This window comes from Panthera uncia, chromosome D4, assembly GCF_023721935.1.
Source record: "Panthera uncia isolate 11264 chromosome D4, Puncia_PCG_1.0, whole genome shotgun sequence".
Taxonomy (NCBI): Eukaryota; Metazoa; Chordata; class Mammalia; order Carnivora; family Felidae; genus Panthera; species Panthera uncia.
The window spans coordinates 21,567,027-21,592,551 of record NC_064807.1 but is presented as its reverse complement, the minus strand read 5'-3'; the positions used below and the strand labels follow the sequence as shown (position 1 = coordinate 21,592,551).

The following is a 25,525-nucleotide window of genomic DNA, read 5'->3' as shown; positions in this document are numbered from 1 at the left end:
CACAGAGCCCGATGCAGGGCTCGAATTCATGAACCGTGAGTTCATGACCTGAGCCGAAGTCAGACACTTAACCAGCCGAGCCACCCAGGTGCCCCATTTCGTACAAATACGTGTTTTATAGTAATTTGCAAAACACACTTATATAAAACAAACTCCTTGGAAAGATACTCCCTATCTCTACTACATGCACTAGAAAACTTCATTGTTTTTTATCTCTGTCTCCTCTTTAGACCTGTGCAAGAGATCATTTTTTATTCATATTTTTTATCCCAGGGCCTAGTAGTATCCATGAAACATAGCAAACCTTCTTTAGTGTTTTTTAAATGAAGCTTAGAGATGTTCAGTGGTTTCTTCAGGGTCCCTCAGCAAGAAAGTTACCAATCAATATGGGACACATGTAAATCTTCAAGTCCAGTGGGCATTCCACTCTAATTTTCCAGTGATGCAGGTCTAGCAGCAAAATTACATCCACTAATGGTCCAGAATTTTAAACATATTAAACAACAAATGTGTTGGATATGATTTAATATTAACTAAAAGTTGTTCTGCGTCTAATTAAACACGAGGTCTTAATAGGTAAGAGGTTAAGGGCAAAGGCATTAAAGGATGTAGAATCTGCAGTGTGTTCATTGAGGCAATTCCTTCTTTAGGGGGAAGACTCCAGCTGCAGTGGTGTTCAGCTTAAGGTTTTGGTAGTTCATTTTTCTGGCTCATGGTTGGACATTTCTAAGGTGTAATTACTGAGTTGGACACTCTGTGCATTGGCTACGACAGGGATGATGTTTGAGAGCCTTTCATTTATGTGGTTTGAGGTCAAAATGAAAGTGTATAATTTTCATGTTGATGTTTCTTATCTCTAGAAAGATCCTTTCCATTAGTTGGTATACACTTTGCCTCACTGAATATCCTTTGAGAAATATAGATGTTAAATGACTCACTTTTCATGCCAGGGAACATCTCCCACGTTTTCAAATGAAATGCCATAAGTAATGATGAACAGCCTTTTTGGTTTTTTCCTCATGGGTAATCAAAGCCAGACTTTTAGTAACTTGACATTCTTTTTTTTTTTTTTAAATTTTTTTAATGTTTATTTATTTTTGACATAGAGAGAGAGAGAGACAGAGCATGAGCAGGGGAGGGGAAGAGAGAGAGGGAGACACTGGATCCGAAGCAGGCTCCAGGCTCTGAGCTGTCAACACAGACTCGACTCGGGGCTCGAACTCACGGACCATGAGATCATGACCTGAGCTGAGGTTGGACACTCAACCGACTGAGCCACCCAGGCGCCCCAGTAACTTGACATTCTTTTTTTTTTTTTTAATTTTTTTTTTTTAACATTTATTCATTTCTGAGACAGAGAGAGACAGAGCATGAACGGGGGAGGGTCAGAGAGAGAGGGAGACACAGAATCTGAAACAGGCTCCAGGCTCTGAGCAGTCAGCACAGAGCCCGACGCGGGGCTCGAACTCACATACCGCGAGATCGTGACCTGAGCCGAAGTCGGACGCTTAACCGACTGAGCCACCCAGGCGCCCCGACATTCTTGAAAACCACCACATTCCTTGGTGAATCTATTTCATCAACTCCCCAATTAACACGAAGGCATTAAAAGATGGAGAGAATGTATTGTGGTTCAAAATGAGAGAACGTGAGGCATAAAATGGGGTAAAATCCAAACTATATGCAGAGATTCTTAACTACTTGAAAGATATAATATACATGCTCTTGTCAGCTGTCAGAAAATGATTGTATTTAACATGGGGTTTGTGTGCAGCTCAGGGAAGACCAATGAAGACTTCTGAAATTGTAATTTTCTCAATTGATGGCAGGTAGGTTTTCATTTGTGGAGCAACCCAGAATGGAAAATACCCAGGAGTATTTTTTTAAAAGACTTTGGAGCTGCTTCTCTCTCGCTTGGGCAGAGTGCTCTGTGGAAGCAGTATTGTATATGCAGTGAGGGCAAGGAAGAGGAGTGACAGCATACGTGACACCACTTTGCTACTGTGGACCTGGGCAAAGTCTTAAGTTAGTTCTGGAAAGAATGTGAATCCATTTTGTTACTTCTAGAACTTACCTAAATGTATTCTGAATGTCTCTAGCAACTTCCAGATAATTATCTCAACTCTCTTCCTTTTTCACATGAGATCTGGGGTAGATATCTACAATATGTCAACCGAGTGAGGAGCATATAATGGGTACAAGTTCTTGAGTTGCTATCTCTTCTAGGACTTGCTGACAACAGGAGCAGACTTGGGTTTCTGTATCCCTCTCAAGAGACCCCTCGAGCATGAGGTGAAACATACAGCTCTTTGTGCAGTTGGGCATCGGAATGAAACACCAAATGCAAACATTATAAGGCCATTTATCAGAGTCTCTGTTTTGGGGATCACTGGCCTTGAGCTGCCATAAAGAAATAAGTTTTTTCTTTAGCGTATTTCTCTCAGGTCATGCTTAACTATAGTTTAAATCAGAAAGGTCCCACATATCTCCTACCTTTCACTGTTCTACTGTGGCCACTGTCTGAGGCTTTCTATTTAATAATTGTGTACAGTTACTTCAGGCAAATCTTTCTGGAATTTGCTCCCAAACCTAACAAATGAGACTCTGGCACAAGGCACAGCTCTGAAACTCACTTACTTGGGGAGGTTGGCTCCCCAAAGGTTGGTGTGTTGTGGACCGAAGCATTGCTTTATCAGATTCCTCTGATAAAACGTGCGTACACATAATCAGAGATCCATCAATGTTTGCATTCTTCATTTACTTTTGTGACCTATGGTAAATCCCCAAACATGTCCCACGTCTGTCCTTCTTTCCTTTGTTCCTTCCTTTTTTTTGTCCCTTCCTTCTCTCCCTCCTTCCCTCTTATTTTCCTCCCTCCCTTCATGAGTCAATTAGCCCAGTTAATCAAGAAATATACAATAAATATGTACTGTTAATTTAAAATAGTGAATAAAAAATAGACAGCACCTGCGCTCTAAGAACTTATTCCCCAGTTGAAGAAGTAATGACTGAAAAATATAATGAACTTATAAAATATTCGCAATGAATGTTTATTATTTAAAAATGATGTGCAAGAAACCTTATTAAGTGGTCTTGATTGAGTATGTCTTCAGGAGGGCTTCTGTAGCCCGTTCTTGCTTCGCGTTTGACTTTTGCCATTTACAGGTAATCACATGAAAAAAATGTGAATGCCAGGAAATAAACACTCTTTCCCTCCACATTTTTTTGTAACAGCTTTATCCCTATGTGGTTCTTTTGATTCATCAAGTTAATCTCAAAGTTGTTAAAGTGGTCAGTTCCAAAGAAAGGTCTGTTGACGTGCAACAGACACAGTGGACACAGTAGATGTGCTGAAACCTGACTCAGAGAGAAAGAAATTATTTTAAACACATACTCCCTCCCTGCCACATGATATCAGCCTCCTGGTAATTTTGAAGATGAGCTCAGTTGAACGTACTAGATGTGGAGATTTCCCGCCCACCCCCCCCCACCCCACTCTTTTCCAGGATTAAAGCATTTGGTTTTAACAAGAACTTCAGAATTAATCTTTGTGTGCTTCCTTATCTTTTCTTGCTCTACTGAGCTTTTTCAACATAAATGCCCTGAAGCAGCACATCACTCATCTTAAAACACTGGAGGCTCCGAACATGACAATCACAGTGTTTTCTTTATGCCCAACTATTAGTAACAAATTGCAGGTCTCTGTCTCTTTCTTGTGCTCAGTAGGGAAGAAGCACCCCTTCAGCATGCCCCACCTGTCATGCTTGCCCTAACTCAGTCTCCACATCTTGCTTCTCTGTCAACACAGCCATGGGCGTTGTGTTCAGGTAGTAACAGCTTGGGGTTAACCAGAAAAAGCATGACTTGTTCTAACTGCTTGGGAGCAAAACAAACAAATAATCACCTTCCACAAGAGCAGACCTCAAAGTGGATCTTTTGGCTTTTTGTACCAAGGATACAAAAATTCACTAGAGGTGCTCAGAACAAAGAAATCGTTCCCATTTTTCACCCCGTAGGAGGGTGTGATAGCGCTCTTTAGTAGACATTTTACAGAGTTCTAGGAAATGAAAAGCAACTTTACCACCACCTTCTCCCAACATGCACACAAATTAAACAGAATGTCCAGTTAGGTACATATATTTTACAAATTGGACACTATAGTGTAATAGGGGCACTTTTGAAGAATAACTGTCAGATGCTAAAAGTCTAATGACTCATCTACATGAAAAGAGGCTCTCAGCAGTGCTCCAAGGTCATAGAAATTGGCAAAAAATTCTTAAGGTCTGACACTGTTTCCCTAATGTGAATATGGAAGTAGAATTAGATTGTGCCCTTGAATGCCCTTCCCCCAATAAGAGATATTTGGTCTCCTTCTAGGATCATGGAATCTAACATCTGGAGCTTGCTTATGCTCCTAATCTTAACTTTTCCAATTCCATGACTAAAAATGCTCTCCTGGATTCTTTATTCTATTTCCCAGAATCTGTGAATATGATGAGAGATCATTCCCATGATTATGTTGTGTTATATGGCACAGCTGACCCTGAGATAGGGCGCTTTTCCAGGTAGACCTCATCTAATCCTTTAAAACTGCTTTAGAAGGCAGAGAGTTTTTTCCAGCTGGTAGGTAGAGGAAAAGTCAGAGATTCTGTGCTTTCTTGTTGGTTTGAGGATGGAAGGGCCACATGCTGTGAATGCAAAAGTAGCGTTTGGGAGCTAAGAGTGCCCTCATCCCACTCCTCCCACCAGCTGATAGCCAGCTAGGAGAGGGGCCGCCAACCTGACACCTGCAAGGAACTGAATTCTGCCAATAACTTTAATGAGCTGGGAAACAAATATTTTTCCAGAGTTTCCAGATAAGAACCCATCTTGGTGACACCTTGATTTTGACCTTGTGAAACCCGGAGGATAGAACCCAGTTGCACCCACCTGGATTTCTGAACTACCAAACTGTGAGCTAATAAATGGGTGTTATTTTTAGCTGTTAAGTGGGTGCTAATTTGTTACAGCAACACAAGAACATACTCTATCTTCCTTACTGCCACCCAAGCCTTGGTGGAAATAAATTAGAGCTTAGAAACAAGAATTTGAAGTCTGAGCAAAATGTTTTAATGTACTTGGGAACTTTCTTTTCCTTTAGATTCTTGAGTTTTATTGAAGAGTTTAGGAATTAAAATAAGCAAGCTATGATAGTGCCTTATTAATGAATGTCCATCATTGTCTTATCAAACCTTCAAAGGTAAATTCAATAACGTTTAATATAGAATAATAGATGCTTTTATATGCTGAAAAGGAAAGGAACTCCATCGCATAATCACAGTGGGCATCTCTGTATCTAATAGAGACTGACAGGGATGAGAGAGAATCAGGCTGTTGGCCTTAGTGGGACTGAAGTATTAACAACAACAACAAAAAAAATCGCAGCCATTTACTTAGCAACATTAGAGATTATTAACATGTTTAGAGGAATTGAGTTTTATAATAATATGCTTTGCTACGTCATTTAATATTTGATTCACTTGGATTTATCTTTAGGGAAATAGTCAAGTATTTAGCATAAATTCTAACTTTACTGTATGATAAAATGTGAATGTTTTATAGAAGCACACCCAGTAAAATAGGCTTTATTGGATGGGTTCATTTAAGTCCAGCAACAGAGGGAAGGGACGTGTAATGATCGCATAAAGTCTTAGTAAGACTATAAATTTAGATTATGTTTTAATCAGGGAATGGACTTTAGTATTTATGAATGTGAATGATTAGCCTTGTTTATGGGTTTTTATATATATTTTAAAAAGCTTCTGTACAAGGCCCTGGAAAATGAAACTTGCCTGACTAATGGATATTTAGAGAATATGTTCTGACTAATTGAGTTTTCATTTAACTGTGATTTTTAAAATTTTGCCTGTGATAATTGAAAATCTTTCTCAAGTATGCTATTCTAGTATACTGTGCTGAAAATGAACATTTTTCCAGCTCTCACTGGTGCAAAGTTATTATTGACTCAAGGGTTAATGTTAACAACTTGAAGTCATTAGTATATTGAGATATTTGTTTTTAATGTAAATTCATATGTATTTATTTGAACTTTTACATGTATCACCAGAAATGTTCTCTTAAAGTAAAATGCAGAGTAATAGAGTTGTGTGCAAGTTTCTTTGATTTTGGTTCCAGGTAACTGAGGGCCATGTGTGGGTGTGTGAATACATAATTATGTTCCCAATCCATAAAACTAGAAAAATAGAAACATAAAGAGAAAAATATAAAAATCCTACATAATCTCACCTTACTGTTCATCTCTTTGGGATATATTCTTTGAGTCTGTTTTTTTTCATTCATGCAGTAATATTAATTAAATATAATTTTATTGAATATGTTATGTTAACTATATTAAATACCAAACAATAGCTAATTATATCAAATTACAATTATATTAAATGTGTTAATAATATCTGATATTATAATAAATGATAAGTATAGAATGCTTATGCCAATACCTAAATTTAAAGAAATATCCGAAGTGTGGGCAACATATAAGAGAGATGAAGAAACCAGGCTTTCAGAAAGAGAGGGGCTGATGGAAAAGGTAGAGTGTTAGAACTTCAAACATAAATATAGGCTGCTTCTTTCTAATGGAAGAGAGAAGTGACACAGAGTAATGGGTAATTTAGAAGGTGTTTATATTAGTCTTGGAATGTCGTCAGAGAAGCAAATATACACACATACTCAGACACATGTATATCCCCCCTGGACCTGGGTGGGTGGTAGTAAGGAAACACTGGGTTATTGAGAGTAAACCACAAAGAATTCCGTCACTGATGAGTAATTGAGGGTGACTCTCTTCCCAACAATGCACAATCTGTTCAAGACCTTGACATTCAAAGAAAGCAGTGTTACTGCACATGAAGGGAAATTTTCTAGTGTACCCAGGGATTCCTTTTCCTTCCCTATTGGTTAAATCATACAGTTTTAGAACTGGAAGGAATCTTAGACGTATTTTAAAACTACCTCTTCTAATGAAGGAGGAGGATATTAAAATCCAGCGAGGTAAAGTGGCATTGGAAGAATCATTAAACCTTTCTGACAGTGGTCAAGAAGTCTTGTCTCTTAATTTCTAGTGTACTGTCTTCCCCAACTATGTGATGAAATCAACTAACAAACATTTACTGGGGAAGATATTGAAAGGTAATGAAAATAAAGAAATGTATTGTAATGTCTCTGTACTCGAGGAATTTACATGTTGGAATCAATTAGGAAGCAAAAGCATGTATTATTTAAGCTAATAATCATGTGAATTAGACTGAGAGCACCAACACATACTAGGAGAAAGAGGCTGGAGCCATTTAAAATGATCTTTTTTGAAGAACTGATGTAGATTTTGGAAGTAAACGGAAACATTTTTTCAGGGTTTAGAACAGAGCTGCCTTTGGAAATAATTATCACAGTAATTTTTAATCTTTAAAATTCTATGTTAGTTTTTACAATTTTGTTGATAATTTTGTTTTATTTCACTGTTATTACAGAAGATAGCCTGTATAATTTATACCATAAAGTTTTTATTAGTTTGTTTGTTTGTTTGTTTTTGCCGTACTGGACAGATACTTCAAAATTCACTCTGTAGTCCATTATTCAATTTTTTATTATTTTTACTTTTCTATAATATACCATACTTTTCTTAGTTTATTTTTCTGTGAGAACTATGGTTCTGTTAATGTTTTCTTATATTTCTGTTAATTTTTGCTTCATTTATTTTAATACTATGTTATAGGCACGTAAATGTTACTGACTTTTATATCTTCATAGTGGTTTTCCCTACTTCATTAATATCAAATGGCCTTATTTCACTTAATGACATTTTTCCTTACATTTATCTTTACCCGAAATTAATTTGCTCACTTTCCCTTTCTTTTCCTGCTGAACTTTGCTCAGTTTTTTTCTGTCTTTTCAGCTTAGTTGTACTTTTTCAAAGTAGCTCATAGCTTTTTGATATTTTTTGGTAACAGCTGTATTGGAATATAACTCATCTACTTTGGGGCACTTGGGTGGCTCAGCCAGTTAAGCATTCCACCCATGATCTCAGCTCAGGTCTTTATCTCAGGGTTATCCGTTCAAGCTCCACACTGGGCTCCTCACTGGGCATGAAGCCTACTTCCTATACTTTAAAATTCACTCATCTAAAGTATAAGATTTAGTGGTTTTTAATATATTTGCAGAGTTGTGCAACCACTACCATGGTTCCCGAACAATTTCATCAGTGCAAAACAAAATCCTGTACCTGTTTGTCATCATCTTCCAATAATCTCATCCCTCGTCCCTACCCTTCAGCAATTACTAATCTGCTTTCTGTCTCTGTAGGTTTGCCTAGTCTGGACATTTCTTATAAATGGAATTCTTAAAATATGTGACCATTTGTGCTGCCTTGCTTTCATTTAGCATAATGTTTTCGGGTTCATACACGTTGTGGCATCTTTTATTGTACTGCAATCCTTTCTGTGTTTTCTTTTTTTCTCCTTCTTGTGTTTTAAGAATATTTCACTGTATGTATATGTCACATTTCTTTCATTTATCCATCACTTGATGGACATTTGGGTTATTTCCACTTTTTAACTATTATGAATAATGCTGCTGTGAACACTCATGAGCAAGTTTTTGTACAAACATGTGTTTTCATTTCTCTTGCATATATGCCCTGGAGTGGGATTATTGAGTCAAATGGTAAATCCATGTTCAATTTCTGGAGGAACTACCGGACTGTCTTCTAAGGTGGATGAACCAACTTACGTGCCTACCAGCAGTGTGCGAGGGTTCCATTTATTAGTGGATGTGAAGTTCCCATATTGTAGTTTTGATGCGTTTTTCCAAAGACTAATGATTTTGAACATCTTTTCATGTGCTTATTGGCTTATGTGTGTATATCATCTTTGGGAGAAATTTCTATTGGTTTTTGTTTTTAATTCAGTATGAGAATTGTTACTTTTTAAGAGAAGATTGAGCTATTTACATTCATTGACTAAACCAGTATTTGTTTTTTATCATTTTATGTTTTCTATTTTTTGAAATTTTACTATATGAAATTTATTTATTTTAACTTCCCCAAATGATTTGATGGTTATGAATACTATTTTCAACAATTCTGATGGTTTTATTTAAAATTGTAAAGTTTTTTCCTTAAACATCTCTGGTTATTTAAATAAGATGGAAATTTAGAAATATCTCCTCAGTTCCACTCAGGAAAAATGAGGCCTTTACTAAACTTTTACTTCCGCTTTTTGCTCTGTTCCCAGATTGCATATTGTTGCATAAAATATAAATTTTTTTCAAGAAATGCATGAATAGGTATATGGATACTGGGCTATCTGGAAACAATTTGTTGCTTTTACACATAAATAGATAAAAGTTTGGATTTATAAACTTTTTCTTGAAGGATGCATATTTATTGATATATATTGTGTATTGATATTTGAGACTGTAAAATAAGCTTGATGATAAAACATTGTGATTTTTCCTAATTTTTAGCTTTCTTTTTGCCTTCCATATGTTTAGGGATATTTTTTATTATTCCTGTATACAGTATTTTCCAGAGTATGTTTATATATAGATTTTTTGTTTTTTGTTTTGGTCATTTGACCCTTCTTTACATGGCATATTTTGTTCCCTGTTATTTTTACAGTTCCTAAAAGTATTTTTAATTATATCATTGATTTGATTTTATGTCAAAATGGTTCTTTTTTTTCCTAAGTACTAACTTTTAAACTGGCTTTTTGTTTTCTTTCAATTCAATTCCATTCAGTGTTGCTAAATTATGTTTAACCAGTGTCTACTGAGCATGATTATCTACTGAGCATCATCGTATACTGACCTGTGCTGAGGATAGATAGATAAAAGTCTTACTCTCGTGGAGCCTAACAGTATAGTTGACGAAAACACTAGATTTGGGTGCATGCAGTGCGAGGGGAAGTATATGCTGCTAAACCGGCACGAAATGAGGAATCTTATTTTGACAATGAGGTAAAGGAAGGCCTTCCAGAGAAAGTAAAAAGTAGTGTGAAACTGAAGCATGGGCATTGTTAAACAAGGCAGGATCACGATGATATTGGCCATGGTTGGGGAATGCTAAGGGACAGAGGGATTACTCAAGCTCCTTGAAAAAAGCAAAATAAAACAAAGTCCAGGGATGCCATAAAGTAAGAGCCACCAAACCATAAGCTACCATCTGATTTTGTAAATAAAGGCCATATATTATCCATGTATTGTCTATTGTTGCTTCCATGTGATGATGGCAGAGGCAATTAGTTGCAGAAAGACCTTTGACCTCTGAAACATCAAGTCTTATTATCTGGGTCTATACAGAAAAGGTTTGTCAACTTCTGCTACTGAGGGACAAAAATCCAGTTTTTAATCTGTATGTCTATATGTCTGCCTATCTGTCTGAGCACACCACTGAGCCATTAGGCATATTTTGTGGGAAAGTGAGTTCAAATTCTTACTCTTTTTTAGCCCTGAGAGCAACATGTGGGTAAAATGCCCATTTCTCACCAATATTATCCATAGGTGTGTAGTTTATGGAAATCCTCAGATATTGTCAATAACTAGTTGTCCAGCTTTTGTTTCTGTTTTTTTCCTCCCTGTATGTTGGTATTTTTGAGAGACGTTATGAGAGACCACACAGGAAAATCTACACAGATATAATTGTAAAACTGGATTATGTGTGTCACTCGAGATCTTAAAAATAGAATAATCTATCTTTGTTAGGTTAGGAATTGATGACATGGCCTAACTTTTACCTTCTGGGCTGCTCTAATCTAGTTATTGTTACCATTATTTCTTCAATTTACTGGTCTTAAAATGCTCCAGTTAACCTTGACACTCTCCTTTCATTCTATCGACATTTCTCTTCCTTTCTGCTTGGAACAAAATAATCTGAGCCCTTATCCACTGGTATGGCTGTGTTCCTTGTTCTCCTTTTCTCAAGTTGCCGTCCTGAAAATATCTGTGTGCACACTCCCAGGTTAAGGTACAGAACACTGATTGCCACTGGTGCTCCAGTCGCTACCCTATTCAGAAAACAGCCATGGTGCTATGGCCTGCATGCCAACTCTGACCCTCTGTCTGTTATTATATAGCCTGTGAGCCAATAATCATTTTTACATGTATAATGGCTGCAAAAAAACTTTTTAAAAATACTGTGTCCTTATGTGTGAAAATTATATGAAATTCAAATTCCAGTATCCATAAATATACTTCTTTGGGGATACAGTCATGCTCATTCATTAGTATATTCTCTAAGGCTGCATTCACCTACAATGGCCGAATTGGGTAGTTGCAACAGAGATGATGTGACCCACAAAATCTAGAACATTTCCTCTCTGGCTCTTTATAGTAAAATTTGTGAGTCTCTGGCCTACGGAATTAGTTCCAACTTCTTGGACTCCCATCACATGTCTTATATAATCTGACCTCTAGTAATTTTCTTACCCCAGCTCTCCCCACGGAAATCTTCAACTAAGGTGATTTTTAAAATTTTTTTGAAATTGTGAGCATTTCTGCTCTTGCTTAGTTCATCTTGTGGTTCCTGTGTGTAATTCCTGGTTCCTCTTTTCTACTTAAATACTGCTTTTCCTTGGTTATGAATTAAAATTTAACCTCATTTTATAAAGTCTTCCCTGATTTGTCCCACCTTTGGTGTTTGACTCATAATAGTTGCTTCTTTAGTCAGGAAAATTAATTCTCAACTCTCAGTAGTTACATTCAATATTTCACAGTTATGCCATAGTTTGATTGGGTGTTTGGTAGGCAGCCTCCATGTTGTAATGTCTCCTTCCATCTTTGTAGTACTGATAACTTCTAAACCTTCAGTAGACTACTCTGCCAGAAACCTTATGTTTAGCAACAGATAGAGTAAGAAAGTTTGGAAAGGCTGTTTTATGGCTAGCCTAGGAGCAGCATACACTATTTCCACTTAAATTGCTTTGATCAGTATCCAGTTACATGACATCAGCTAACTGCAAGGGAACCTGGAAAATGTGGTCTTTCTTTGAACCCTGGAGGAAATGGAAATGGTGGAATCTGACTGAGTTCTACCACATTGCCAAAAAGATGTTAACTGTTCTGCAACTCTTTAAGGCAAGGAATTATACTACCATTTATATTTCCAGCTATGTAACACAGTATCTTGTACCTTGTAGGGGTTAAGTAAAGATATCATAATGATACTTAAGCTGACTCTGCCCATTCTAAGTGTGTAATTTTGTCTATTTTTAAAGTTTTTGGCTCATCTGAGATGTCTGGCTAATTTCAGCCACTGTTGCATATACTGCAATGAAGCAATATCTACAAACAGAAATACCTTAGGAAGGTTCTTGCTCCAGGGTTTCAATCTTCATTGTAGAGTTACATCATTGTCAGAGTGGCTAGATTTGTACTTATTTAGCCAAGTGTCTCATAGATCCTAATATGTGATTCAGATTGTATTAAAGAAGATTCTGGGGAGATGGCAGAAGAAGAAGCATCAGGAATCTGCCTCCCTACCTAGACAACAATTTCACTGGCAGAATCTGTCTGATGTAGCCATTTTGGGAATCTGGAGTCTATTGAAGTCTTGCACCTGTTAAGGGATGCCTTAGACAGTACATTGTAGGTTAGTTTCTGTTAATTTCAGCTCTTAGCTCAGCAGAAGCTACTCGTAACACTCTTCTCTGACCCATGGCAGGCAGCAATACTTGTGTCCCTGCATTAGCATGTATGCAGACTGTGAGAGCCAGGATGGGTAGTAAGGACCCTGTCCTCCAAATGTCAGGGATCTATATTCTCATTGCTAAGTGCTGCTTCTGATCATGGAATTTAAAGAGGTGGTTCCTCTATATCCCTCTTTTTACCCATTTGGGAACCAGACACTAAAGACTGAAACATTCTAAAGCAACTGCATGTATGGCAGAAATTAGAATGTTACCACACATGCCCATGGGAAGGGAAAGGTATAGAAAGGACCCAAGAAGACCTAAGTTAAACCCTGAGGCTTATCCATGTCACAGAGACAGCACAAAAAAGTTTTAAAAAAAGGTAAAAAAAAAATAACAACAGGAAAAACTCAGCAAATGCTAGGGAAGGGGGAGATTATAATTTTAAGAGTTACTACATTCTGAAATTCAAATGTCCAGTTTTTAAAAACAAAGAAAATTACAAGGCATACAAAGAAACAGGAAATATGGCCCATTCAAGGTAAGAAATTAAGTCAGCAGAAACTGTATCTGAAAAAGACCTGATGATAGATTTACTAGACAAAGACTTTAAAAACAATTGTCTTAAAGATAACCAAAGAACTAAAGAAGATGTGGAGATCAAGAAAATGATGTATGAATGAATGGAAATGTTAACAGATAGATATAAAACATTAGAAAGAGATTAAAAAGGAATCAAAAAGAAATTCTGGAGCCTATATTTTATAACTGAAATGAAACACTCACTACAGGGATGAAATTTGGGCAGTCTGAAGAAAGGGTCAGCAAACTTGAAGATAGGACAATTGAAATTATCTAGTCGAAGGAACAAAAATAAAGAAGATTGAAGAAAAGTGAACAGAACCTAAGGGAACTGTAGTACAACACCAAACATCAAGGGGAGTGTGAGAAGAAGAGAGAGAAAGGGGCAGAGAGAATATCTGAAGAAATAATGGCTGAAAACTTCCCAAAGTTGATGAAATATATGAGAGTAAACTTCCAAGAAGCTCAACAAAGTCCATGTAAGATGAATTCAAAGAGACCAATAGTGAGACACATTGTAGTCACTCATTCGAAAACCGAAGACAACAGATCATATTGAAATTAACAAAAGAAAAGTGACTTGTCACATACAAGGGATCCTCAATAAGATTATCCTCAACAGATTTTTCATCAGGTAGTAGGAGGTTAGAAGGCAGTAAGCCTATATATTCAAGTGCTAAAAGAAGAAACTCACCCAAGAATCCTGTGTGCAGCACAACTATTTTTCAAAAGTGAGGAAGAAATAAGGCATTACCAAGTAGACAAAATATGAGGGAGTTCATTATCACTAGACTTGCCTTTCAAGAAATGCTCAAAAGAGTACTTCAGGGTGAAACAAAAGAACACTAGATAGTAATTTGAAATCATACAAAGAAATAAAGATCTCAACAAAGGCAATACATGGGCAATTATAAAAGTTAGTATTATTGTAATAATAGACATAAATCCAATTTTGTTTTCTATCTGATTTAAGAGGACAAATTATTAGTCTAAAGACTAGTATTACTGTAACTTTGGTTTGTAGCTCCATATTTTATTTTGTCCATAAATCAAGACTAGTGAAATTAAGAGAATTATTCCTTAACATCTTGGGGAATACAATTTATGTGATTTTATGACATCCACAACTGAAAGGGATAGAGATGGAGCTGTTAAAGGAACAGAGTTTTTGTATGTTATTGAAATTAAGCTGATAAAAATTCAAATTAGAGTGTTATAACTTTACAATGTTAAGTAAAGTCTCCATGGTAACTGCAAAGAAAATAGCTATAGAATGTACACAAAAGGAAATAAGAAAGGAATTTAAACATTTCACTACAAAAAATCAACTAAACCCAAAGAAGATAGTAATGTGGGAAGTGAGGAACAAAAAGAGCTATAAGGCAGATAGAAAACAAATAGCAAAATGACACAAGTAAGTCCTTTCTTACCAGTGAGTACTTAAAATGGAACTAAAGTTTTCAGTCAGAAATAGAGTTTGGTAGAATGGATCAAAAAATATATGATCCAGCTACATGTTGCATATAAGAGACTCACTTTAGATCCAGAGGCACAAATAAATTGAAAGTGGAAGGAAGGAAAAAGATATCCCATGCAAACAGTAAGCAAAACAGAGCAGAAGTGGTTGTATTACTATCTGACAAAATAGACTTTAATAAAAAAATGTTACAAAGGATAGAGAAGGACAGCATATACTAATAAAAGTTCCAGTACAGCAAGAATATATAGCATTATAAATGTTTATACACCTAATGATAGACCATCAAAATATATGAAGCAAAACTGACAGAATCGAAGGGAGGAATAGGCAGTCTTATAATAATATTGGACTTCAATACTCTCAATAATGGATAGAACAAGCAGAAAGAAGATAAATAAGGACGTAGAGAACTTAAACAATATAATAAACTGACTAGATCTAACATATGTACATAGAACACCCTACCCAGCAACAATAGCATACACATTCTTCTCAAGTACACATGGACATTTTTGAGGATAAACCTTATGTTAGACTACAAGCTAACTCTCAATAGATTAAAAAAATTTTTTTAATATTTATTTTTGAGAGAGGGGTGGGGAGGGGCAGAGAGAGAGGGAGACACAGAATCTGAAGCAGGCTCCAGACTCTGAGCTGTCAGCGCAGAACCCGACGTGGGGCTTGAACTCATGAACTGCAAGATCGTGACCTGAGTCTAAGTCAGATGCTTAACTGACTGAGCTGCCCAGTTGCCCCATTAACTCTCAAAAAGATTTTAAAAGGTAGATATCATACAAAATAGCTTCTCCAAACACAATGGGCTGAAGATAATAATAATAATAATAATAATGATAATAATGATAGTAATAGGAATAAAACTGAAAATTCACAAATTTGTGGAAATCAAATAACATACTTAACAACCGGTGGATTAAACAAGAAATCACAAGAGAAACTGGAAAATATTTAGAGAATAATGAAAATGAAAATGCATCATACCCCAAACTTATGGAACAAGGAAAAGCAGTGCTACATGGGAAACTTATAGCTATAAGTGCTTACTTTAACAAATAAGAAAGCTCTCAAATCAACACTCTAACTTTGCCAGTTAAGGAGCCAGAAAAAGAAAAGCAAACTAAGTCTAAGGATAACAGGAGGAAGGATAGAATAAATATTAGAACAGAGATAAGTGAAATTGATAATGGAAAACATGATATAAATTCAGTGAAACCAAAAGTTGATTCCTTAAAAAGATCAACAAAATGGACAGATCTTTAGCTAGATGAACTAAGAAAATAACTGACAACGTTCAAATTACTAAAATTCTACAGTAATAAGAATGATTATAAGTACTGTGAACAAATGTATGCCAACAAATTGGATAATCTAGATTAAATAGACAAATTCTCAAAAACCTGCCAAAATAATTTATGAAGAAATAGAAAATCTCAATAGATCTGTAATAGTAAGTTGATTGAGTCAGTAATCAAAAACCATCCAACAAAGAAAAGCTTTGGACCTGATGCCTTCACTGGGGAATTCTACCAAATATTTAAAGAATTAACATCAGCACTTCTCAAACTTTTCCAAAAAATTGAAGAGGAGCCAACACTTTCTAGCTCATTCTATGAGGCCACCATTACCTTGATACCAAAGCCAGACAAAGACACTACAAGAAAATGATAGATCAGTATTCCCTTCTGCACACTGATGCAGAAATCCACAACACAACCAGCAAAATGAATTCAGGAGCATAGGATTATATACCATGACCAAGTGGGATTTATTCTTGAATGCAAGGATGATTCAACATCTGAAACAAAATATAGTCAATGTAATACATACACCACATTAACAAAATGAAGGAATAAAAATTCACACGGTCATCTCAATTGATGCAGAAAAAATTCAACATCATTTTTATGATAAAACACTCAACAAATTAGGAATAGAAGGATGCTACCTCAATAGAATAAAGCCAAATATGAAAAACCCATAGCAAACATAATATTCAATGGTGAAACACTAAAAGCTTTTCCTCTAAGATCAGGAACAAGACAAGGATGGCCTTTTTTGCTATTTCTATTAACATAGTACGGGAAGATCTAGCTGGAGAAATTGGACAAGACAATGAAATAAAAGGCATCCGAATTGGAAATGAAGTAAAATGATCTCTGTTTGCAGATGATACGATCTTGTATGTAGAAAACTCTAAAGATTTCAGCAAAAAAACTGTACAACTAATAAATTAATTCAGCAAAGTAGCAGGATACAGTCACCACACAAAAATCATTCACCAGTAATTAACAATCTGCAAAAGAAATTATGAAAATAATTTCATTTATAATAGTGTCAAAAAGAATAAAATACTTAGGAATAAACCTAACCAAGGAGGTAAAAGACTTATACAATGAAAACTATAAAATGTTGCTGAAAGAAATAAAAGAAGCAATAAATAAATGGAAACACATCTCATGTTCATGGATTGGAAGACACTGTTGTTAAAATGTCAATAATACTGTAAGTGATGCAGGGATTCAGTGTAGTCACTATTAAAGTCCCAATGATTTTTTTTTTGAAAAATAGAGAAACCCATCCTAAAACTCACATGGAATCTCAAGAGAGCCAGAATAGCCAAAACAATACTGAAAAAGAAAGGTAGAAGACTCACACTACGTGATATCAAAACTTACTACAAATCAAGAGTAGTCAAAACAGTGTGGGACTGGCATAAAGACAGACACATAGACCAGCAGGACAGAAAAGAGCTCAGAATAAATCCTTGCATATATGGTCAAATGATTTTTGACAAGGATGCTGAAACAGAGGGTGCTGGAAAACTGAATATCCACCAACAAAAGAATAAAGTTGGATCCTTATCTACACTGTATATAAAAATTAACTCACAATAGATCAAACACCTACAACTATAAAACTCTTAAAAGAAAATATAGAGCAGTGCTTCACGACATTGGATTTGGCAATGATTTCCTTCCTGCATATCACACCAAAAAGCATAGGTTAAAGAAAGAAAAAAATGGACAAATTGGACTTAAGGAAAAATTTAAAAATTTATACATTGAAAGACACTATCAATACAGTAAAAAGGCAACCCACAAAATGGAAGAAGATATTTGGAAATCACATATCTGATAAAGGATTAATATCTAAAATTAATATATATCTAATATCTAATATATAAACAACAAAAACAACTTGATTCCAACAATGGACAAAGTACTTAATTACACATTTCTGGGAGCACATAGGTGGCTCAGTCGGCTAAGTGTCCGACTCTTGGTTTCAGCTCAGGTCATGATCTCATGGTTCGTGGGATCGAGTCCCTCATCAGGCTCTGTGCTGGCAGTGTGGAGCCTGCTTGGGATTCTCTCTCCCCCCCCCTCTCTCCTCCTGCCATGCTCTCTCTCTCAAAATAAACTTAAAAAAAATACATTTCTACAAATAAGCCAATCATAAAAAAGACAAGTACTGTATAATTCCACTTGTATGAAGTACTTTGAGTAGTCAAAAAATCATAAAGATAGTTGAGGCCACTGGGCTCAGCTGCTTGAGCATCAATTTTGGCTCAGGTCATGATCTCATGGTTCATGAGTTTGAGCCCTGCATCAGGCTCTGTGCTGACAGCTCAGAACCTGGAGTCTGCTTCAGATTCTGTGTGTGTCTCCCTCTCTCTCTGTCCCTCCCCCATTCACACTCTGTCTCTCTTTCAAAAAATAAATAAACATTAAAAAAATCATAAAGATAGAAAGTAGAAGGGGGTTGGGGGAGGGAGGAATGAGGAGTTATTGCTTTGATGGGTCACAGTTTCAGCTTTACAAGATGAAAAGAGTTATGGAAACGGATGGTAGACATTATGAGTATATTTAATACCACTGAATTGCACACTTAAAAATGGATGGGGTGGTAGATTTCATGTTACGTGTATTTCACCACAATAAAAAATTTGGAGTAGAAGAGTCTTTAGAAGGCTCTTTAGAATTCATCCAGTATTGTTAGAGAACACGGCAAAGACAATGGAAGAAGGAGGTTACACCTGCCAACTGTTTCCTTTTTCATTCCACTAATGTTTAAATATCACTGGATCTTAGAATTTCTTTAAAAATACAATTGCCTAATAGTTATAAAGATACAGAAGTGAACTAACTGCAATCCAATGGTATAATGATTAGATGATGTATCAATAGGATGGAATGTTATTTTTTAAATTGTGAACACTGATATGAAACACGGAAAAATATTTATTATATGATGCCAAGAGGAAATAGAATTGTTAAGGGCATTGTAATTGGAAAGATGTAAAAAAAAAAACACACAACATACAAAAAATGAAATTGTAGTTAGGCAGACTAATTTATGTGTCACTGGTAACAGTTTTTCATTTATTCTTGCAGTGTCTTCTCTTACATTTAAAATAAGGAAAAAGTAGTGGCACCTGGGTGCCTCATTTGGTTGAGTGTCTGACTTTGGCTCAGGTCATGATCTCACAGTTTGTGGGTTTGAGCCCCAGATCAGGCTCTGTGCTGACAGCTCAGAGCCTGGAGCCTGCTTTGGATTCTGTGTCTCCCTCCCTCTCTGCCCCTCACCTGCTCATTCTCTCTCTCTCTCTCTCTCTTTTTAAAAAAAAAAAAACATAAAAAATAAAATAAAATAAGGAAAAACCAACCCTCTAAGAAGCTAAACTGTGTACAGTTTCAGAAGTCTCCACTTACCCAAATTTGTGACTCAACTGGTTGAGGGTTTATACTTAGAATTTACCACTCCCTTACATGCTCCTTTACATACACAATCTCCTTTAATCTGCCTAATTGCTCCTTCTAACAGATCTTTGCTTTTGAATAAAGTCCACTGCTGTGTTCTTCATCACCATTCTCACCTTAGAGACACCTGATACTCTGCTTGGTAGTTTCTTGTGTCAAATTGTGCACCTTAATCTGTTCATTACCTGCCCTCTGTGTATTGCAATAAAGATGTCAGAAGCCATTTAAAAAGATTTATTAGAAACTCTTTACATTACACAAAAAATCCAATGATAAGAACAAATTCCAAATTTGCTTTGGACGTAAGCTTTTCATAGCAATGACAAAATTGGGCAAGTCTCAACAATCATAACAAATGTCTCTCTTACTCAGATGAACCCTGTGTGGCATTTTCTTTGCACACAGGGGCAATTGCTTTCTCCTTACACTCAAGATTGACTCATCATTATTGTTTAGTTTCTAATGAACACTGATAAAATATTCAGGGTGCCTGAAATTTTTATCTTTTTCTTAAAGGAGTTTGGAAATGATGCTCTTGAGTGCATGACTAAAGGTATCCCATAATAAAAGTACATAAAAATGGTCAACAAAATGAAAGTATCAATAAAAATAGTCTCTATGATGACTTCTAAAGGATGCTTGCTGCTGACCTGGCTTTTATTTCTTCTTTAAATATTAATTGTTGATTTGCTGGTTTGAAAGCTTAGCTTTGAGCACAGAGAGGTCTATAGCTATGAATTTCTGATCCGTTTTTTTATTTGAAAGAGAAAACTAGATTCCACTACTCTCCCGAGAGTGTTGGGGTTCGTGTGCTGGTTCCACCTGTATGTAATATGTTGTTACTGCACTTGCTGAGTCTTCGTGTCTTGTTTTAGTACATCGTTGTGCTAGGGATATTGGTGAGGAAATTTCCGCATGAAAGATAGTAGAGCAATAAAAAGGAAAAAGTAAAGAGCAAAGGCAGCACTTTCCATTCTGAATGTGTTTTTTCTTAATCCTATCTCAACTCCTCACACATCCCAAGGAGGTAGTTCGATATAGTGGAAATGATAAACTTTGGTGTGCAACCATTTTTGGCCCTGCAATTTAAAAGTGATATGATCTCCAGGAAGATTCTCCATCTGTAAAATTGAGGATAATATCAATCTGGCAAGGATTTTGTGAGAATTAAGTTCAGTAATGTGTACAAAACCAGTATCAGCCATTAAAGCATATATCTTGTGTATTCATAAAACCTCTGGTTGCACCTTAGTTCTCCTATCCTTAAATATCTGTAACTACTCACCTATGTATTTGTTTTTTATGTTGCTCAAGGATATGCTCCTTTGAGAGCTGCCTTAAGTATTTTTGGGAAGAGTGAGCGTGTGATAGTTATTAATATATTGCTTCTCAGCACCAAACCCACACTTCTTTGTCCTACATTGTGCTGTTGGAGCTGGACTCAACAACATTTATTCTTTGCCTGTGGCTCAATGTTAAGTTCTGCCAATGGCAAAGCACAGAGGGAGGTTCCCTGCATTGCTACTTATGTTCACCTTAACAATTCTCTTCTACTCCATCAGTTGTTAACCACATTTTATCATCATGAACAAGCATAGTTAACAGTTCTATATTCTCTGTGCAAATTACTGGTGTGGCTTCCCTGTCCTGACCAGGCCCTGATGGATACATAGAGAGTAAGTATTATAGACAGTATTGATTAATTTCAAATGACTTTTATTTAATAAATGTGAGGGACACCTGGGTGGCTCAGTCAGTTAAGCGTCTGACTTCAGCTCAGGTCATGATCTTGCAGTTGATGAGTTCGAGCCCCGCGTGGGGTTCTGTGCTGATAGCTCAGAGCCTGAAGCCTGCTTCCAATTCTGTGTCTCTCTTTTGCCTCTCCCCTGCTCATGCTCTGTCTCTCTCTGTCTCAAAAATAAAGATAAACGTTAAAAAAAAATTAAAAGAAAGAAAAAATCTACCTTCTGGTGTAATTGGTTAATCCAGCCAATATTTATTAGGTACCTTCCATGTACCAAACATGGTTGTCTATCCTAGGGTTGCACTTACGAATAAAAATAAAGATTCTCTGCCCTCACTGAACATGTGTTCTAGTGCAGAGGCAAAGAAGAAATAAGTCAACAAAGAAATAAAGAAGATAATATTGAGAGGGAAGGGAATAAACCTGGTGGTGCATAGCGAGTGGCTAAGGGAGGTAGAATACTTCTTTAGAGGAAGTGGTCATCAAAATCCTCTCTGAGAAAACATTATCGGGAATGGTTTGGCATGTCAGAGACCCAGTGGAAGCCCATGTATCTGGTCAAAGGCAGGCATGAAGGCAAGTGGTACAATATGAGGGTGCAGTGGTTGTAGGGATAGTATATGAGTATATATGGTACTATAATGAGGGTTTTAAGAAAGGAGTCCCATCATTTGCTTTGGGAGCCTGTCCACTGATTTGGGTACTACATGGGGGCTAGATAATTTTTAAATTTTTTTTAAGAGGCAAACTCTGTTATGCTCTTGACTTTTGCTGAGCCAGTGCTTAGTTAATCTGGGATATGGTGACACCAGATTGTTTTTATTTTACCTTTCATTCTTACAGAATGGAGTTCTTGAATCAGAATAGAGAAGTTTGCTTTTTTTTCAGTTTTAAAAGTTGTCTTGTTGGTATTATCATGTATTTTTATCCAAATTATTTCTTTGACAGTGCTAGGTATGTATGAATTGCTTTTCAGAAATTGCCACAATTAAAAATCAGATGCAATGATTATGAAATCTCCAAGTGAACTTTAGAAATTAGCATTAGAGTTCTGGCACTAAGTGACACATGGAATTTCAGTTTCTTAGAATCATCAAAATTCTTTCATGCTTTTCCATATCAGATACCCTAGAAGGAAGGAAAGAAGGAAGGAAGGAAGGAAGGAAGGAAGGGGGGAGGGAGGGGTGACAGGGAGGGAGAGAAGAAAGGGAGGGAGAGAAGAAAGGAAGGAAGGAAGAAAAGGAAGGAAGGAAAGAATGAACGAAGGAAGGGAGAGAGAGGAGGGAGGGAGACAAGGAGGGGAGGAAGAAAGGAAGAAAGGGAGGAGGAGGGGAGGGAAAGAACCCCCTTGATTCTGCAGTAAGATGCATAACCAGTCCTTTTGTTAACTAGGATTTATGGCAACACGTGTAGAGCCTGGAGCTGAGGAATAGGTTTGAAATCAATAGAGAAGCCTATGAGAGGTATTTCCTACCTATGCTGAGAAAAAGTTATATTTGTGTTAGAATACATCTAAAAATTAGGATAAATGAGTGTAGTTGAAAAATATCTCTCAAAAGTTATAATACACATGAGGGATGGCTCCCTAAAAATTAGTATTAAAGCTTACCCACTATAGCAAAAATGTGGCAAAGTCCAAGAGGTTACAGTGATCGTGACTACAGGGGACCCAGATTTTCTGCAAGTCTGGGATACAGTGATAGTGCCAGAGACTAGGGATACATTTGTGCTCAATTATAACATGCAGAATACTGCACTGGGCTCTATTAGAATTTGTTTTCTATTATATTTGGTTATGATAGGATCATAGAACATTTTGGTTACTTTAGAGAACGTCTGGTTCCCATCTGAAAGAATGGTTCTTTGTTTTTGCCAAAGTACTGAGACAAGAAAACAACTATTCCCAAAGGGTCATTGTCTTCAGAAAGGTGAAATTGAGATGAATGCTTTCAAAATGTGAAAATGAGAATAAAGAGGCCAGCGGGATGCAAATGGAAAGAGTGCTGTAGATCTGGCTGAGTGTCTACCCCATAGATGTTCTCCCCTTGATACTTAACTGCCCTGACCACAAGTTCCCCTGGGACAGCAGTGTGCCTATATGAGAAAAAGTTAAGCTCCACAGAGGCCTTGTAGCTATAGATAGTCGTGTGACCCAACCTTAGTCAGTGAGATGTAAATAGAAGTCAATTGGATTGGGATTCTGGAAGTGCTATTGCTGTCCTATTTTCAAATTTTTAAAAAGACAGTTTGAGCCGGGATGCATTCTTTTTGTGCCTTTGTCTTTTAGTTCCTAGAATGTGAATTTGAGACTGAAGCACCTTCTTGTAACCATGAGTCAACAGCTAGGAAGAGGAAAGCCATGTAATAAGGTTGGGGGGACAGATGAAGAGGTCATGTGGGCATTACAGGGCCTAATGAAACTGCTGGACAGCCTGGGGCTGCTATCTCTGGACTCTGTTCTGTGAACAAAATTAAACCAAGTTTTACTAGGGTTTTCTTTACATGTAGAAGAATGCAGTCCTAACTGGTTGAGAAATCTGACCACAAAGATGAATGAATTTGACTTGATCCTTTACAGGAAATGTCTTTTATGAAGTCAGCGCTGTTGGATTAAACTGAGCCAAGTAAATGTCTAAGATGGCTTATTTGATCATTTGAACAAAACTTTCAAATAAATGTCATCAAGGAAAATGTACCCTATTTGTTTCAATGGATTACTCACAGTAGGCCAAAAATAGTGGTTAAATTTAACTCTCTTCTTACCAAATATCATAGTTCTTATTGACTGAAAAATAGGGGCTCAAATAAACCTCTACTGTCTTTTAACTTTGCGTACAGGCATAAGTGTACACACACACACACACACACACACACACACAGAGAGAGAGAGAGAGAGAGAGAGAGAGAGAAATACATTAGTCATTTCCTGTACATGAATACCTGAAACAAAATGTTATCTCTTTCCTTTTCCAGATCCCTCAAATGCAAGTAGGGTTATGAGCTTTTGGCTGTTTGCCTACCTTTTAGTGCAAATTACCTTTTAAGATGAGGGCCCTTAATCATAATGGATTTAGCCTGCACTGCTATACAATGCTGACAACCCATGTCTTATTAATGAGTACTTCAAGCATCCATTTCTGTATATCTTGTCTTATATGACAGGAAAACATACCAATAAATCTTCTCTCCTCTGTTCATCACAGGTTTGACAACAGGAGTGTGAACAAAGACAAAAGAGACATGAGGCTTAAAGAGATGTTGCTGCTGCCCCACAATGTATGTCCCATGTTGAAATCACAGGTAACTATCTTACCATTGCTAAACATCAATACTAATTTTTTTAAAAAATTGCTAGTGGGATCAATATCAGTTAATTCTACTGTGCCAAGAATGAGTAGAACTGATCCAAACCCGTATTTCATAAGGTCTGACTACCAAGGCAAATGGTTTAGACACTGTTCTGCATTAAGGATCTTCCATCATCAATGATAAAATATTAAGTCTCTGTAAGTCTTTTAAATTCCATAGAAAACTTTAAAATAGTTCAAATCTATTAATTTTAGTGAGATTACCAGCATTATTTGTTGGTTCTTAGCAAGATGAATATCTATAATACCCATGGATATTTCTTTCTAGTAAAATAGTGGTGTGTTGATAATTGCTGAAGATTTGTTTTGCTAAACCAGAATCTTGAGGGATCTACGTGTCTCCTCTTACCTGTCACCTCTTCCCACCTACCCTTTTAATTTTTTTTTTTCAACGTTTTTTAATTTATTTTTGGGACAGAGAGAGACAGAGCATGAACGGGGGAGGGGCAGAGAGAGAGGGAGACACAGAATCGGAAACAGGCTCCAGGCTCCGAGCCATCAGCCCAGAGCCTGACGCGGGGCTCGAACTCACGGACCGCGAGATCGTGACCTGGCTGAAGTCGGACGCTTAACCGACTGCGCCACCCAGGCGCCCCCCCACCTACCCTTTTAAAAATTCTCTCTCTCTGACCCCCTCCTCACAGTATTTAAAATTTTTCAATTTTGCTCCATTCTTATCATTCTTACCTAATTTGAAACCACCACCATCATTCTCTAACTTAACCTTAATTAATAGTCTTCTAATTGATCTCCTTGTCTTTATTCACAATGGTTCTCCAATTTTTTTCACACTCAACACATGCAAACCTTATTGTCAGTTAATGGACTGTGTTTTGGAACAGTGTTAAGTTTACAGAACAAATGAGCATGTGTAGAATTCCCACACATTCCCACCC

At 36.6% G+C, this 25,525-nt stretch overlaps 1 long non-coding RNA gene across 1 annotated transcript in view; it reads left to right on the top strand.

The window, feature by feature from the left end:
* LOC125934844 (uncharacterized) overlaps nt 1-25,525 on the top strand; it is a 136,919-nt gene that overhangs the window by 57,830 nt on the left and 53,564 nt on the right. The window contains exon 4 of the long non-coding RNA XR_007461561.1: nt 24,465-24,561. This is a non-coding gene — a long non-coding RNA (uncharacterized LOC125934844). The remainder of the gene's footprint in view (nt 1-24,464; nt 24,562-25,525) is intronic.